Here is a 12,237-nt window from a genome sequence, read left to right as displayed (position 1 = left end):
GGTCTGTCTTGGGACCGGTGCTCTTTAACATCTTTATTAATGACATCGATGAGGGAATGGAGTGCACCCTCAGCAAGTTTGCTGATGACACCAAGCTGAGTGGTGCAGTCGATACGGTGGAGGGAACAGATGCCATTCAGAGGGACCTTGACAGGCTGGAAAGCTGGGCTCGGGTGAACCTAATGAGGTTCAACACGGCAAAGTGCAAGGTTTTGCACTTGGGTCGGAAGAACCCCAGGCACCTGTACAGGCTGGGAGGAGTTGTCCTTGAGAGCAGCTCGGCTGAAAAAGACCTAGGGGTCCTGATAGATGAGAAACTTAACATGAGCCAGCAGTGCGCTCTGGCAGCCCGGAAAGCAAACGGGATCCTGGGCTCCATCAGGAGAGGGGTGGTCAGCAGGGATAGGGAGGTGATCATCCCTCTCTACTCTGCTCTTGTGAGGCCCCATCTGGAGTACTGTGTCCAGGTGTGGAGTCCTCAGTACAAAAAAGATATGGAGATTTTGGAAAGGGTCCAGAGGAGGGCCACAAAGATGATCAGGGGGCTGGAGCACCTCCCCTATGAGGACAGGCTGAGGGAGTTGGGTTTGTTCAGCCTGGAGAAGAGAAGGTTGCGAGGTGACCTCATTGCAGCCTTTCAATACCTGAAGGGAACTTACTCCCAGGAGGGGAGTAAACTCTTCGAAAGGGCTGATAATAGCAGGACTAGGGGAAATGGTTTTAAGTTGAGGGAGGGAAGATTTAGGTTGGATGTTAGGGGAAAGTTCTTTACTAGAAGGGTGGTTAGGCCCTGGAACAGGCTGCCCAGTGAGGTTGTGGATGCCCCGTCCTTGGAGGTGTTCAAGACCAGGTTGGACGGGGCCCTGGGCAACCTGATCTAGTAAATGTGTATGTTTGGTGGCCCTGCTGGGCGGGGGGGTTGGAACTACATGATCCTTGAGGTCCCTTCCAACCCGGGTAATTCTGTGATTCTGTGATTCTGTACACTGGGCAAATGCTGAAATGCTGATTTCAGCTTAATTTTGAGCTGTGAAGCCAGTGATGGGTTTTTCAGGCAACTAAGAAAAGAAAAAAGAAAAAAAAAAGAACAAACAAAAGCACCTATAAAGGTGGTTTTGTAAATCAGACCTCTAAAAGCCATTTGATTCTAGAAGTTTGAAGTTCTGTCAAGCTATCAGGACACCATAAGTGTATGTGTCAGCTTATGAAAGCCTTTGTCCTTGTGTAAAAGTTAATGAGAATTTTTGGTAAAGGCCATGTACATTTCAAATATTAAATGAAATGCAATGTCTCTGTACTTCTGTTCAACAAAAAAAAATAACCAAAAATATTTTTGTAGGCATTTTTCTCAGGCACTTGCCTTTAAAAATATGACTAAATCTGACCTTTTTTAAATGATGGAAAAATTTGTATGTTGCTCTTCAATCAGTGTTAGTTTCCTTTACTGTCACGCTAACAGCAGCCTGAACTTATGCTGAACTGCTATCTGGGCCAGTATTTTTTTGCAAGGTAATTTGTTTCTGACTTGCTTTCCACACATTTCATTAACAGAAATGGATTCTGGCTAAGATTATATTTCCTTCTTGTTTACAGCTATGTTATTTTGCAGATACTTGATAAATCACCTCAATAATTTTAACAGCTAAAGAAGATTCATATTTCCTTAAAGTCAATGAGAAAAATCGTGCATTATACACTAGATTCTCTCACTGTGTGCTAGTGTCTCATAAGACATGTTCCCAAGTCTGCTCAGAAAAGAAAAGAGTTTAAAGCAGAAACTCAAAACAAATAAACAGAACTATTGGCTGAGGGTTGGTGTGCCTCTTGCTGACAGTGCCAGAGGTCCTGAAGTCAGGTCACAGCCCACAGCCCAGCTCTGTCTGTCTCACTTTCCTCATCTGCTCTGCAGCCCATAAGCCATGCTGGGGAACTACATCCCTCCTCTGCAGACTGCCTAAAAATCTGCTGCTTTGGAGTGAAGCTGGACCATGGACTGTGATAAAATCCAAGTTATTTCAAAGCTGGTATGAACAGGAAGCAGACTTCTCATAAGATGGAGAGAAATGAGAGGGAAAAACATCTTTTGCTAACAAAATCAATAATTTAATCTATGATAACATACATTATTTTTAAAAGCAATTTCCACATTATTAGAGCAATGGGAAGAAAATAAATTGTACACAGTCAGCTGGTGATAATGAAACCTGCTGAAGCTCAGCTGTTTATATGATCCCTTTCAGCTGTCACTTGCTGCTCTGTTTTACAATGCAAATGTACTTTTATTGAACTATCAAATACATTAGAGAGAAAATCCACCTGTATAATTAAAAAAAACCAACATATAGGGCTATAATTTTAATGTTTTGTAAAACTCAGTGAAAAACACAAAAATATTAACCACATTTTATTTCTAGCTTTATCAATGAAAATATTAAAACAAACAAACAAACAAACAAACAAAAACCTTTTAAAATGAAGTTGTAATTGTTTACTCTAGATCTGATAGTTGGGGGAGAAGAAGGGAGCTATGGGTTTTTGTGTGTGTGTGTATCCTACCTTTCACTAGGTAATTTTCCACCATTTTCTCCTTCTCGGGGGAGTCAGGCTGACATTTAGTCCTTCATCAGGGATAAAGAAAATCAATGTATTTCCCAAATGCCAGACCAGAGCAATGGGTACTAATGACAGTAGAGCTTTGCCTGAGATTGATACCATCTGAGCTTCTGGCTAGGTGACTGTTAAAAGAAGCAAATAAAAGAAAAGTAATGCATAGATTCCATTGAAGTATGCAACTAATACAGTGATAGCAGAAATGCCATTTGTATGGTTGACACTGTTGCCTCGTCAAAGTATTGTCATGACTGTTTTATAGACTGTTTCTAATCCCTAGACTATCTTCTACAGGTTGAGTAATTGCATCTTATTTAGAATCATAGAAACATTAGAGTAGGAAAAAAACCTCTAAGTTCATCCAGTCCAACCATCCACCTACCACCAATATTGCCCACTAAACTATGTTCCTTAGTATCACAACACCATGTTTCTTGAACACCTCCAGGGATGGTGACTCCACCACCTCCGTGGGCACCCTGTGCCAGCACCTGGCCACTCTTTCAAAGAAGAAATTTTTCCTAATATCCAACCAGAACCTTCCCTTGTGCAACCTGAGGTCATTTCCTCTTTTCCTATTACAAACAGATCATTACAGATAGAATTACTTGCTAGTGCATTATTCTGAAATTGTAAAGTTTGAGGCTCTACAGTTAATAAATACTCATGCATTTTCTAACAAATTCAGTGAAAGCAGAGGTTGCTTTTATGTTAAAAGGATGGACTTACATGAAGGCATTCAAGTGCAAAGAATTGTGCCATCATACTTACAAGTATATTTTGATGTTTCAGAAGCATATTTACAATCAAAGAAAAGGAATAAATTTTTTCTAGTGAGGGGGAAAATCTTTGTTCAGTGTTTTCCATTTCAAATTTGCTCAGGTAATTGAGGATGATATGACATTCATTCTGCCCCATACTATCTTTTACAGTCTTGATACATTAATTCAATACAATATGATAGTTTTCATTATTTCTTTTGGAAAGTGGGTAAATAAAAATATAATATATCATACAAAGCCTGTGTTCTAGTGAAATCCAAATCCTTGTCCTATTGAACCCTCTTTCTGGTTTAGTTTCCCATCCCAGGCAAAGCATCATACATATTTCAGTGATAAATATGATAACCCAGCTCTGAACTGTATTTGTTTAGCCAAGCAAAAACTTAATAGTTTTCCATCTCTGCAGCCAGGAACTGCCTTTTCCTGAAAGGGTCTAACACCACAGGCTGGTCTGGAACAGCAGACAATAGCTCAGATGTTAATAAAAACCAGTCTGCCATACCACATGCTTGCATACTCAGCACTCCTATCTTATGTTTAACTATGATTAAGAAAGATTCCTTGCCCAACTCCTCAAAACTCATGCAAATTATACCTCTTAAAGAGCAAACTGTAAATTTGGTTTTAGACGAATGGCAGCCTATCTAATATGAATGGAATATAACCCAAGCATGTGAGTCTGAAGCTCTGACTGCAGCCTTTGGGCTCAGTGAAAGTTCTTGAGATTGCTTTTGTTAATAGCTTATAAATAACTGATAGAGAAATTAAGCACAAAATATACATTTGTTTTCACCTAACTGATTTTAAAAGCATAAAAGGATTAGTAACAGGTTGAAAAACAAAAACAAAACAAATAACAAACAAAGAAAAAAAAAAAACAACAGAAAAATGACCCATTATAATTTCTCCAATGAAGTCTTCAGAAAATGCATCTCAATCTCTCCTCTCCACCTTTCCATGCACTACAGGCAAACATTGTCTCAAGTACTGATCTGAGTTAAGGTTACATGACAGTAACACCTGCCAGCTGTGTCCAAACTGAAACTGCTAAATATCCTGAGAAAAAAATATATTTTTGAGACTTTGGATTCAAATAAAAGGAAGAAGTACAAGGTGGATAATTTGTTGTAAAACTATTTCAGATTTGATTAAGCTGAGTTTGAATAATCAGAGTTCTCTGACTTTCTAAGTGCTTTTCTAAGCTAACCATATGGTTTATTTGTATAAAATATACAGTAATCTCACAACTTTTTCATCTGCTTGAAAATTCATAGCATACTGGAAGAGGGAGTAGCATAGTGTGATGGATTTAACTTATGGGCTGTTTCTGTGAACAAAAGTTAAGGATGTAAAATGGAAACAAGGAGAATCTTTGAATTTTGCAGGACAGTCATGCCTGCAAGTCTGGTTAAAGATGATTAAAACTAATAGCTCTTGGATCATGCTTACAGTTTCCAGAAGCAGATATTGGAGGTTCTATATAATCTTTTCCAGAAGAAAAAAAATTGTCACTGTAACTATAGATTTGGTATTTGATTTTACAAACAGTAAATATAAGGAATCCTTTATAATAATAATACTTTATTTTTAATAACAAAGGAATTCCAAATCTAAATAGACATGTTATTTAAATGGGTAAGAAACCAATATTCTGGATGCTCATTTAGAAAAGCATTATGGTTTAGCACACCAAACTGCATGAAAACATTTGGAGATCTAATCAGTGATAATCAATGCTAGATAGATCTGGTATACATTTGATGGATTTTAAACAGGCATGTTATCTTTAGTTTATGTTTATTTTATTATTATTTTAATGTAATATATAAAAAAATTAAAATGAAATGGGCAGGCTGTAAAAATTACCAAAAATTTGTGTTTTCACAATAGGAAAAACGTCTTATACTACACAATCCAACATTATAAACTGCTAACAAAAAATGCAAAAGTGAACAGTGACAGTGAGAGTAACTTTTAAGAGACAAATAACAATTTCAAAGGAGCATATGAATTGAAAATGAAATTTGACATCAAGAACAAAGTATCAGGCATACTGGTATGAGAATTAAGGCATTACACACGGAATGGGTTTTTGGTTATAACCATGACTCATTAAAAAGCTATTTGTTTTCCTGCATTCACTATTTATCTAGAAATGATTTTAACTAAACAGGACTTTACTAATAAAAACAGTTGTAGCTATCTTACATTTTCTGTTTAACTCTATTTTTCCTTCTGTTTATGCTGATTTGCACAAGGGATGGAACAGTCGGAGCACTGTAAATCCTTCTTTTGTACTCTGTTTAACTTTGATGAGCAAAATGGAAATACTAATCCCTTCTGCAGACACATGATTTCCTTCCTTTCCCTTCTCTCTGAGACTTTTGTTTTTATGTTCTCCAGTCTTTGTTCCCAAGTCCCAAGGAGGTTCATTTGATGTGCTCCTTTGCCCAGGGTCCTGGGCTAAACAAGGCTCTACAATCCAGCAATTCATGAAGTTTAAGAGATACTGAGACAGGACAGGGATGTGTTAAAATAGCTTCCTACCTCTCCAACCTGTTCCTTTAGAACAAATAAACAAAAAGGACAGTCAGGGGGCATTCAGAATCTTAGAAGTGAATGTTCTGAAATGCTGCCCTGAAATATATCTCTGCCTTTGATTGCAGCTAACTTCAAATATTACAGGATTTTGCATTCTGGTTTCTCTTTGTTCTATATAATAGTGAGCATATATTTTAAATCTGGAAAACAAATAATAGAAAATCATTCAGTAATGATGTCATATACCAAGAACGAGTTGAGACAAACATTTATTTAGATGAGAAGTGGATTGTTAGGACAGTATGCATCTTAGTAAAGCTCTTCATGAACATTCAGTGGGAAAAGTTTGGAGTGACAAATACTGCTTTCATTTAGAAAATTTAAATCTGTCCAGTTAGATCAGGTTGAGGTATGTATAAAGGCTGCTCCAAAAGTAATGCATCCTACTTCATTATGTTGGACCAAGGAGTAAGAGGCAGATGTTGGTGGCATGACAATAGAGGTTAAATCTTCCCATCAATATTCTGTTACATTTTGTTGCTGTACGACGCATGATAACAGAGGGGGAGTGTGACAGAATGGCATCTGGCATGGAAATTAATTTGAAGCACAGAGGTGTCTTCCAATTGTAGTAAAAACTGGACTCACTGATGTTCATTAATGCTTGTTGAACATTTATAGTGAGCAAACAGTGGATTTGAGCAGGTTGAGGTGGTAGGTGGTGTGGTTCGGCAACAATCTGTCATAGCAGCTGTGGGTCATTTCTGTTGGTTCTGTTGGTTCTGTTTTTACAAGTGCTGCATCTAGGTCCCTGTCCATCACTGAAGAAAATGCATAGCTAACAGTGGTGACTCTTTTTGGCCCATTTCTTGTGACAAATGTACCTGCAGAATCCCTTCTTATTTTCCACATCCCTCACCAAGTGAATTTCCATCTGCACTCTGGCTTCCCTGATTCTGTAACTGCATACCTAGACAGCATCCCTGTAGTTTTCCCATGACACATCACTGCTTATGCTGTCTTACATGTTCATTTTCTTCAATTTGACCTGTAGGTCCTTGCCCAGCCATTCTGGCTTCCTGCCTCCCCTGTTTGTTCTCCTGTGCTGGGGGACAGAGAGCACTTGTACTCTCAGAAGGGCATTCTCTTCTCTGTAATTAAATTAAGGTCAGTTCCCCATACTAATGTTAATGCTAACCACCTGATGCAAAAGTTAACATGCCAAGGTTACTTCAGTTTTGGTTATGTGACACAGTGTATTCCATCAAATGAATACATACAGAACTCTTAGGCATGAGCAAAATGCAAATGTCCCTCCTTTGCATCTCCAAGAATACTTCTACATAATGCAAGTGTCCCAGATTTCCTTGTGTGGCCAATGCACTTCTGACCACTGAATCCTAGTATGTCTTTTTAAGGGTCTGTATGTCTTGAGAAACTTAAGTTACTGTCACCAGTATTACAATACTTCTCTACTTTATTTAGACTGGTCGCAGGCCCAAGAGAAGGCGATCTTTCATTTTATTACCGTAGTTTTATATGAAAATACATAAACATCCTCACTGATTGCTCTGACTGTCATTTCAAACTGGGAGCATCTTTTAGCCAGGTGCTAAGTAGAAACAGAAGAAATGACTCACGTAGGGACTGTTGTGTCACTCCTTCCAAAGTTGGGCATTATCCTCCTTGATTAAAAGAAGCAGGAAAACATGACAGATCTGAAGTAACAGAGTAAAGATCTGTATTTTTGGTCAGGTTGGCAGGCTAGAAATGTGATGATGGAGAATCTTAATGATGTATACAAACTTTCTGAGGGACAGACATGATTTTTCATTTCATGGAGAAAACGCTATTCTTCCCACACATTCTTTATTATCAGAAGTTTCTGAGGATGAATCTGTGAGGCCCGAAAGAAAAAACAAAACAAAACAAAACAAAACAAAACAAAAAAGCAAAAAAAAAAAAAAAAAGCAAAGAAAAAAATTGTATTTATTAAATAAATGCTGACAGTCTGAATCAAAGACTCAGTGTTTTATAAAAAAAGTTTTGGAAAAACAAGAGTAGGACAACCCTGAGGCTTTGGCACCAAGTTCAAGAACACAGTTAGCAGTCATTGTACCTCCAGGAGCTGGGAAAACTGAAATGGAAACAAAGCCTTCTCAAAAAGGGAATAAATTAATTCATTTTGCATTGCCAGCAATTATACTGTAGGAATGCATTTTTAGCTAAAAAGTGTTAGGCAATGACCACAGCTGGATATGCTTCCAGCTCTAGTCCTGCTCCAAAAACCACTAGATGCAATGGAACTCTCCATTAACTTTAGTGAGCTTTTAATCAAGCCCAATTTACAAAGTCAGACAGCAAGATTTAGAGATAACTAGGGATGTTTGCAAGACAGTAACTTAAACTGCAAAATCCTCTCTAGAGGACCTGGAGAAAGAAAAAAAAAAGACTCTGAAGGGACTAATTACAGGACGTGGAATGATCATTTGCAAACGTCCTTTTGCCAGACCCAGGAATTTCATTTTGTTCTGTGATAAACAGGATTCAGAAAACACTAGACAGTAATCCAAATGATAAACTTTCTGCGTGCTTTTTTTTGAATGCTTGTCTTTGTGATCAAAAATATCACCAGTGCTTACAAAACCTTTCTTTTCCTTTGCTTTTGTGGGCATAATATTCCCCAACTGATTAACTGTTGGGTCTATTGGCTTTCTACCTAGTTTAGGGCTGCTGCAATCCAAGGTCAAAGAAAATGCACAACATTAATTCCACCATCAAATAGAGCTTGTCCCCCACAGATATTCCACTCAGTCTCCAACTTCTGCTTACTTAGGTCATAAAATGCACCCCCAAAATATTTTTCTTCCTTTGATCCTTTTATAAGACATAAGACATCCCATTCCAAATTTTGTTACATACTTTGTATAAAATGTATGCTTTTCCAAATAAGTTTCCATAGCTCTAACAAAAAAATCATACTAAAATCAGTTACTGTAATGCAACATCTGACTTCAGTTCATTTTATTTGCTTACTGGCCTCCTTGTTTCTGCTAAAACAAAGTTAGCAAATTAGCATGAATTGAAGAATTGTAAGCCATGAAAATCAAGATTATGGTAATATCCAGAAACTAAAGCGGTTTGAATGGTTTTGGTCTTAATAAAACAAAACCTATAGACCAAAATTGCCAAAGGCTTTAGGCCCTAGGCACTGTATGTGAGAATCAACTTATTTCTGTAAAGAACTGAGAAAATAAACATGAGTGTAGACCTGAATAAGTTGCTTTAGATAAGAATTTTCTTTCAACAAAGGATACAAGATTAAAGTCTTTTATATGAGCACTTATCTAGAGAGAATACTTTTTGTAAATGAGAAAGACTTATTTAGAATGAGCATTTAGAAATTATATCTTTTAAAAGACCACATACAGAATAAAATAAGATACTTAAGAGTCAAATGCTGTTGATTACTTCATTATGTGGAAGAATGTAAAAATTACAAGTAGGATGCATTTTACTGCAGAAGGTGTAACTATTTCCTATGTGGCCTTCAAAGAGTATAGTTGGGCTCTGAAAGCAACTAGGTCATTAACTTCAGAAGTAAACCACAGTACTTTGAGTTTAAAACTGTTGACCAGAAGAAAAATTGCAACAGAATTCAGTAGTGTGGTGCTTCCACAGCACTTACTGTGGGAAGGCGTTTTCAAGAAGGAAATTAAAATTATTGGATGTTAGGATTCAGGGTCCATCTGCAGCCTTCCCATCATCTAGGAGTAGTTATAGTAGTGTAATGCACTGCAGGGCTTCACTCAGTTGCCAAGACAACACATAATACTAAGTAACATTTTATTTGTTTCAGAATATCTTGCCTATTTGCAGTCAGAGGTGTTATTTTTCTACAGATCATTTGATCTATCTGCTAAATCCTTCCAAATTTCTCGGATTGCCTAGGCCAGTGGACATTCAATTTATTATGAGATGGCTTAACATTTTTAACATGTTTTTGAGTATCATGTACAAATTTGGGCTTATAGGTTGTTGTTCTTAGTTGAAAAACAAAGTGATGGGGAAGTTATTTAGAGCAAAAGGAATTGTGTTTCCTTAATACATTGGTGTCTTCTACATTAACATTATATTTCTTCATAGGTAAGAAATATCTTTTGGATTTTCTCAGCTGTTAGCATGGAACACTGCCAGTATTAGGAGGTATGTTTAAAAGAAGAAATGGAAAAATTATAAAAAAGATCAGAAGAGTGATTGTTTATTGTACAAAAAAAAAAAAAAAAAGGCAATAATACAAAAATAAACACAGAATCAAGAAGAAAAAATAATACAGAAATTGCCATCAACAAGAAATCATGAATAGGCTAACACTGTAAAGCCTATTCTGGTGCAGTAAAGTACACACTACCACAATATATATTTATCACTTGCAGTATATTATAGGAGTTCATATATGTTAAGGAAGTGGTATCTTCCTTTACAGAACCATAGAATTATTGAAGTTGGAAAAGATCTTTAAGATCATCTAGTCCAACTATCATATCAGTGCCTCCATGGCCAGTAATGTTCCTCAGGGCCATCTTTGCAAGTCTGTTGAGCACCTCCAGAGATGCTGATGTCACCACCTCCCTTGGCAGCCTGTTCCAACTCCTGAGCCTTCCCTGGTGCAGCTTCAAGCCATTGCATCTCATCCTATCACTAGTTATCTAGGAGAAAAGGCTGAGCAACATGTGCTACAATCTCCTTTCTGTTTGTTGGTGAGAGTGATAAGATTTCCCTGAGCCTCCTTTTCTACAGACTAAATAATCCCAGTTCCTACAGACTAAATAATCCCAGTCCCTTCAGTCACTCCCTATATGACTTGTGCTCCAGATCTTTCAAATATGTGATGCCCTTTTCTGGATGTGTTCCAAGATTTCAATATCTGTCTTGTAGAGAGGGGCTGAAAACTGAACACAGTGCTCGAGGTGAAGCCTTACCACTGTCAAGTACAGAGGGATGATCACCTCCCTTGTTCTGCAGGCTACAATAGTCCTGATACAAGCCAGGATGCCATTGTCCTTCTTGGCCATCTATGCACACTTCTGGTTCAAGTTCAGCCAGCTGTTGACCAACACCCCCAGATCCTTTTGCTCCATGCTGCTTGCAAGCCACTCTGCCCTAGATCTGCCCCAGATCTGGCCACAGAGCACATGGGACTGTTGTGGCCAAAGAGAGAATTTGACACTTGGTCTTGTTGAACTTCATCCCATTGGCCTCAGCTCAGAGATCAGCCACTACAGGCCTCTATAGGGCCTTCCCACTCTCAGGCAGATCAACACTACCTCCCAGTATGGTGTCATCTGCAAACTTACTGAGAATACACTCAATCTCCTTGTCCAGATCATCAATAAAGACAGTAAAAGGACAGGCCCCAGTGCTGGCCACTGAGGAACACCACTCATGATTGGTCACCAGATGGATTTAACTCCATTCACTGCTGCTCTTTGGGCCCATCATCCAGCCAGTTTTTAACAAAGTGAAGAGTACCAATCACATCCAAGTCATGAGCTGCTAGCTTCTCAAGGAAAATACTGTGGCAGACAGAATCAAAGGCTTTACTGAAGGTAACCCAAGTAGGTTAAAAAAAAAAAAAAATAAAAAAATAAAAGCACGGGAAAGAATAGGTCTTTAAGTATCGTCTTAGTAGTATTTAGAGAAAAAAATATATCCTCTAAATACATAATACCCACAGAAGATTGAAATAAATTAAATATTGTCACTTGAAAAACAATCTGTCATAGGAAAAAGTATTCCGTCTGCTATCCAGTTTGTTCAGGTCTTGATTTTGGAAGGTAGGAAACATATTTATAAATGATCAGAGTACCTAAAAAATTGTTTCCAGCACACAATGGATAGTGTTGACTATTTTGAATAACAGTATGTTTACTTGCTAGGTAAGAAAAGACTTAAGTCATTCACCTTGTGGTAAATCTGGAGGAACTCTGCCAGCTTTGATGAAACTACTGTATCTTAATTCAAACTAAACTGGGCATTGTTTCAAAGTCATGTGTGTTCTGTATTGATTTTCTTACAGTTTACTCAGATTTCCTTTTACTGTTGCTTTTATTTTATGCTTATTGTTTACACCCGCCTACTGACCGAGCAATCAAGAAATTAAATATCAACACCTCTGCATTTTATTGTAGAGGTTTTAATGTATTAAAATATATATCACTGAATGTTGATCATGTATTGCATTTCTTTTCTGCGTCCTTCCTGTTATTATAAAATCTATAATAGATGAATTGAACAGAAATAA

This window comes from Coturnix japonica, chromosome 1 (genome assembly GCF_054131305.1).
Source record: "Coturnix japonica strain WE chromosome 1, WE-NBRP24, whole genome shotgun sequence".
NCBI classification, from domain to species: Eukaryota; Metazoa; Chordata; class Aves; order Galliformes; family Phasianidae; genus Coturnix; species Coturnix japonica.
This window is presented reverse-complemented; position numbering follows the sequence as displayed.